Source organism: Lissotriton vulgaris, chromosome 6 (assembly GCF_964263255.1).
Source record: "Lissotriton vulgaris chromosome 6, aLisVul1.2, whole genome shotgun sequence".
NCBI lineage: Eukaryota > Metazoa > Chordata > Amphibia > Caudata > Salamandridae > Lissotriton > Lissotriton vulgaris.
Genome location: NC_141694.1, coordinates 369,993,095 through 369,999,094, shown reverse-complemented (window position 1 = coordinate 369,999,094; position 6,000 = coordinate 369,993,095).

The following is a 6,000-nucleotide window of genomic DNA, read 5'->3' as shown; positions in this document are numbered from 1 at the left end:
CGTGATCATGATTTGGATAGGCACAGAAGATGATTTAAAAGACTTCTTCCTATGGTTAAACACAATGTGTAACGATATTCAGTTCACCATAAGCTATGACAAAAAAGTATTGCCTTCCTGGACCTCTTGTTCAAAGTGGAAGACGGGCTGATACTCTGCGATTTATTCAGAAAGCCCATGGAAAGGAATACCCTACTTAAATATGACTCCCACCACCCATGTAACCTACGTGACAATTTACCATTCGGTCAGTATTTGCGGATGAGGCGCAACTGCACCAAAAAAACAGACTTCTTCAAAGAAAGTGAGATACTCACTAAACGCCTACGTGAACGAGGTTATCCTCCGGGGCTGCTTAAACGTGCTAAAAAGAGAGCTTGGTACTGCTCAAGAGAGGAGTTACTCACTCCAAAAGAAAAGAAACATGCTGCCACTACCAACCTAGTCTGCGTCACCACCTTCCATTCTAGGAGCAACATCATGAAAAAAACAGTAAAGAAATACTGGAATCTGGTGGCATCAGAGCTCAATATGGATGAAAGTCCGCTGTTTGCATTTAAGAGAGGGCGCAATATAAAGGACAATGTGGTAAAAGCTTTCCCAGAGCCTCTGAAGTAATTAACCCTAAGAAACCATCTGGGCTTGCATCACGTGATAGGACACTTCAAATGCAGTACATGCAAAGCATGCCCCCTATGCATTGATGGACCCTCCTTCTCTAACAACAAAACATACACACTGCCTTCCCTTACAAATTGTAACACTTCGAATGTTATATACATCATTCTATGTCCATGTGACAAACCTTATGTGGGCCAAACGACACAGAGGGCTAAGGCGCAAATACTACAGCATATGAGCAGAATCCGTTGCAAGGTCCAGGGGGCTCCCATGGTAGACCACTTTGTCAGTCAAAATCATGATCCAGACAGTATGCGCTGGCGAATACTGGAAAAAATAAACGCGAATCAGAGAGGAGTGTCCATGACTTCTGCACTCAATAGAAAGGAGTGCAAATGGATCCATATTTTGAACTCTTTGAGCCATGGACTAAACGATCACGAGGAGATTTCTAAACAAATGGGTTTACTGAAATTTTGTTAGCCTCAGGTTTGTCTCTGCTCCCTGAACATGAAACTTCCTCTGAACTGTGTTTCTGAATTGGCTAAAAATACCAAGTAACCTTAACCTCTTCCCCTTAGAACTTGATCTGGTCACTATGCACCATGTGATATGTACAAGTTCACTGTTTAATGCTTATTTTAGACTGTGCTATGTTTTTGCCTCCTAGTCACCAAAGTATACTTTAACTCTCTGGCTACGTGATATGTACATTGTTTGACCTTTGCTCATTCATGTACGTTTAATTGTCACCTGAATGTTCCTTTTTTTCCCCCTAACCCCCCCCTCGTCTCCATCGTGCATGAATTGCCCACCCCTTTCCCCACGCGGCCTGCGTGATACTTTACACGCTTCATCACAGATCCTAGCAACGGGCCACCTTGCCTCGTCACGGCGCGCCAGGCTATCACAGCCTAACGCACCCGCGTTGACTAGCAACCGACGTGTAGAACATCCTCGAGGCTTCCTTAATCTCACGTTACCTAGCAACTGACGCATAAGAACGTCCTCGAGGCTTCCTTAACCTCGCTGACAGTTCAGTCGGCGTTCTCCCATTGCAGTGATCGCACTCAGACTTACTGCTCAATCGTTGAACTACTCGGGGTAAGTTAGCTCTCCGCTCGAACTGGGCACTCACTACCCGGATTTCTGAACTAGTGTCACTTTGAATAACGAGCACACGTTAGCCCCTCATCGGGCGCGATGCATTTGGCGCCTTCATCAATTATTTACTTTATTCCATCGCCGTTTTTAAATAACCTTAATTAAAATATCACTCACTCACTCCTTCGATTCTACCCACAGGCTCCCATTATCGATTATTTGGCTAATGCATGGACAATGCTTAGGGGTTAAATTATTTTAACTTAACCGTGGCCGCTCCCCTCACTCTGGCTAATTTACCGACGCCCCACACCCCTCGAGGTACGCGATGTGGGTGGTCTTTAAATCACCTTTTAAATAACCTTAATTAAAATATCACTCACTCACTCCTTCGCTTCTACCCACACGCTCGCATTATCGATTATTTGGCTAATGCTTGGACAATGCTTAGGAGTTAAATTAAATTCATTTAACTTAACAGTGGTCGCTCCCCTCACTCTGGCTAATTTACCGACGCTCCACACCCCTCGAGGTACGCGATGTGGGTTTCCTCAATTCACTGTTGAGCTGGATACACTCTCACGTTTAAGTATTAAGGACTATGCCCCACCAAATCAGTCTCTGACCTATTTATCATTCAAAAGTGAGCTGGTTACTCAACCCGCAACATTCTGGCTCCTTAGCTAAATTAGTTCAACTTGTCCTTTCCAGGTTGACCCATCGGCTGCCCTCCAGGTTGAGATATTTCCTCCTGTCCTACCAAACCCCAATGTGAGTATTCATTGCTCGCACACATCATATTTGACGTTTTAAACCCACACCTCTCTGAAAACTCTCTCCCTTCACTTCCAGACCCTCCCCTGTCTTGATAAAGACCCGCAGCGACCACCGACTGGGGCGCACCAGGGTTGAAACGTCGACGCTCAATATTGGTCAAGATACCTCCAGGAACTCGCACAGCAACCTCTTGTTTCCTTGGAGTACTAACTCAAAACTCTGGCCTTCCAAAAATTCCCCCTTGTATAATTTGTATATATGTGTCACTGAAATTAATGCACTGATCACTTTGTTCACCAACAGCCACTTTTACCACATGTTTTACCATTTATTGAAACTTGTGCCATCACGGAATGAAAAATTCCTGTGTATTGTGATTGCTTTTTAATCATATAAAGATTTGAACTTCAGTTGTTTTCAGAGAGGTTTATTTCATTGTGTAATGAGCTGATCTAGCCTTCTTTCAAAGCAATTTTTGTTGCCACCCAACAGAACCACTTTGTTTTTAAGCATACGAATTATAGCTTGAAAACGGTGCACAGATTGTATAAGGATGGCCTCATATGTATTTAAATCTGTAAGTTTAGGAGGTATAACAACTAATTCTAAGTCTTTATGGACAGCTCTAGCTGGCATTTTGTTTTCTTCTAAGTTATTGTAACAATATTTACAAATACATTGGACAGTGCGTAACTCAAAACGACCTTCCACAAACAGTTAAGCAGCAATTCTTTCTATTTATCATTGTTTCCTTTTCACTTTATAAAAAGACATCTGCATGCCTAGTTTGAATTTTATAATGAGAACTTTGAGAATAAATACAAACATAGTTGGGATTTTCACAAGAAACTACTTTAAACTTTGTTATTTCTTTTTCAATCTTCACATCAGTACTATCTTCTATGTCTTCTTCAACATGTACACTTATCAAACTCTTATTTTCTGTACACTCTTCTTGACTAGCAAAGAAACGTAACTCTATATCATCACAAACTTGTTTTACATCCAATGCTGAACCATGCAAAAGAGCTGTACTAATTTTATTTAGACATAATGCAGGAGTTTTCACGTAGTATAATCTTCTAACTAACTTTCGCCTTTTGGAATGATGTACTGCTAACATTGTTAAATGATGAAAACGACTTGGACACACTTTCCTAGAAAAACAAGCCAGAGAATGACGTTGCAAACCTGTATTTTTTTTCTCACTTAGGAAGGATCTAGTTCTTGTAATATCCTAATCTTCTGTTTCATAGTTTCTTTTCTATATTGTCTTAGGAAACTTAGTAAAATATCAATAGATTGTTGACGTATACTACAAATACTACTATAATCCCATGTGAACACTGGAGCATGGGTACGTCTCCCTTGAAGTTCTTCAACATTTCTAGGAACTATCTTTTCTTTTTCATTTGGAGAGACATGTTTCACTTCATGAGAACGACCACAGGTATCAACTGCATGCAGTAATCTATTTTGTTGAAAATAACAAAATATTGTATCATAAAGGGTCCATGAGGTGAGCTGCACTGAGTTAGGGGTCCTGAGTATCAGGACGGGTCGAGCCGGGCCTACAATTCACCAGCAACCTACACTTCCCATGATCATTGCCGGAAGGAAGCATTTCAGGAATGAACGCGCATCGGCCGATGCGCCTTATTCTGTGTGTGAAAACAAAACTGGGGTTGGCTCTAATCAGCAAGGCTGAGCCTATATAACAAAGAACAAGAGAGGTGCCAGTACTGATAACATTTATTCAATGATAGAACTCACCGTCCATACCAAGAAAATTAATTCGAGATAGGGAATTGCTACTTAGTCGCAATTTTATTTTATAGAAATTCAACAGTTATTACAAAGTTTATATGTTCATAAAAAGAGAAGCATTACAGAAATTAGAACAATTGGGGACACATCAAATCACATTCAGTGGAAACCTCATACATTCCAAAAACCGCAATCATGTCACAGTCAACAAAACATTCACCACATTCATATCTGACTCAAACATACCACATACTGCCGCTACAGGGAAAAGAAAATATACACTGGATCTGCACAAATTATACAATAGTTCAGTACACTTGTTTGAAAATATTACATTCCTGTCTATTTATGAATTTCTTTCATTCATTAGAAATTAATACACAGAGAGGTAATGTACATAAGATGGTAGGGAGCCTGGGAGTAGTAATGACTCCTAGGTACTCAAGCAGACCAGTAAGAAAGTGGCCTACGCGTTTCAAATCCCCTTTTATTCGTCAGGGATTCTCATCAGGGCCTCGGACACACCCAATAGCTTGAATGTAGTTTCTAAGGGGGTCCAAACGGGATAAGCTTCTCTAGGATGACAGAGCCACTAAGTGGCTGAGGTTAAATAGAAGTGACTCAGGGTTTAAGCTGAACGAGAAACCAATCACGGACCTAGAGGGTTGACTCCAACCGCCGGATTTGAAAAGTGGTATCAAATGGGCGTGAAGAACGAGAGTAATCTTCGTAGCCTTCGAGGGGGGAATGGGCGCATTCCGACTGGATTGTGAATCGTTTGTGCTGCGGAGTAGCGCTTCAAAGCGGTGAAACGTCGCTCATCTTAGTAATGGAAGGGGCAGCGTCAGCCAGGCGCGGGAGATTAGCGCGAAGTCAGACGCTGACAGATCGCAGACAGAAGAGAGACAGCGTTGGATACAATCCCTCCGTACACGCTAGACCAGCGGGAATGTGCTGACGCTGCCCCTTCCATTACTAAGATGAGCGACGTTTCACCGCTTTGAAGCGCTACTCCGCAGCACAAACGATTCACAATCCAGTCGGAATGCGCCCATTCCCCCCTCGAAGGCTACGAAGATTACTCTCGTTCTTCACGCCCATTTGATACCACTTTTCAAATCTGGCGGTTGGAGTCAACCCTCTAGGTCCGTGATTGGTTTCTCGTTCAGCTTAAACCCTGAGTCACTTCTGTTTAACCTCAGCCACGTAGTGGCTCTGTCATCCTAGAGAAGCTTATCCCGTTTGGACCCCCTTAGAAACTACATTCAAGCTATTGGGTGTGTCCGAGGCCCTGATGAGAATCCCTGACGAATGAAAGGGGATTTGAAACACGTAGGCCACTTTCTTACTGGTCTGCTTGAGTACCTAGGAGTCATTACTACTCCCAGGCTCCTTACCATCTTATGTACATTACCTCTCAGTGTATTAATTTCTAATGAATGAAAAAAATTCATAAATAGACAGGAATGTAATATTTTCAAACAAGTGTACTGAACTATTGTATAATTTGTGCAGATCCAGTGTATATTTTCTTCTCCCTGTAGTGGCAGTATGTGGTATGTCTGAGTCAGATATGAATGTGGTGAATGTTTTGTTGACTGTGACATGATTGCGGTTTTTGGAATGTATGAGGTTTCCACTGAATGTGATTTGATGTGTCCCCAATTGTTCTAATTTCTGTAATGCTTCTCTTTTTATGAACAGATAAACTTTGTAATAACTGTTGAATTT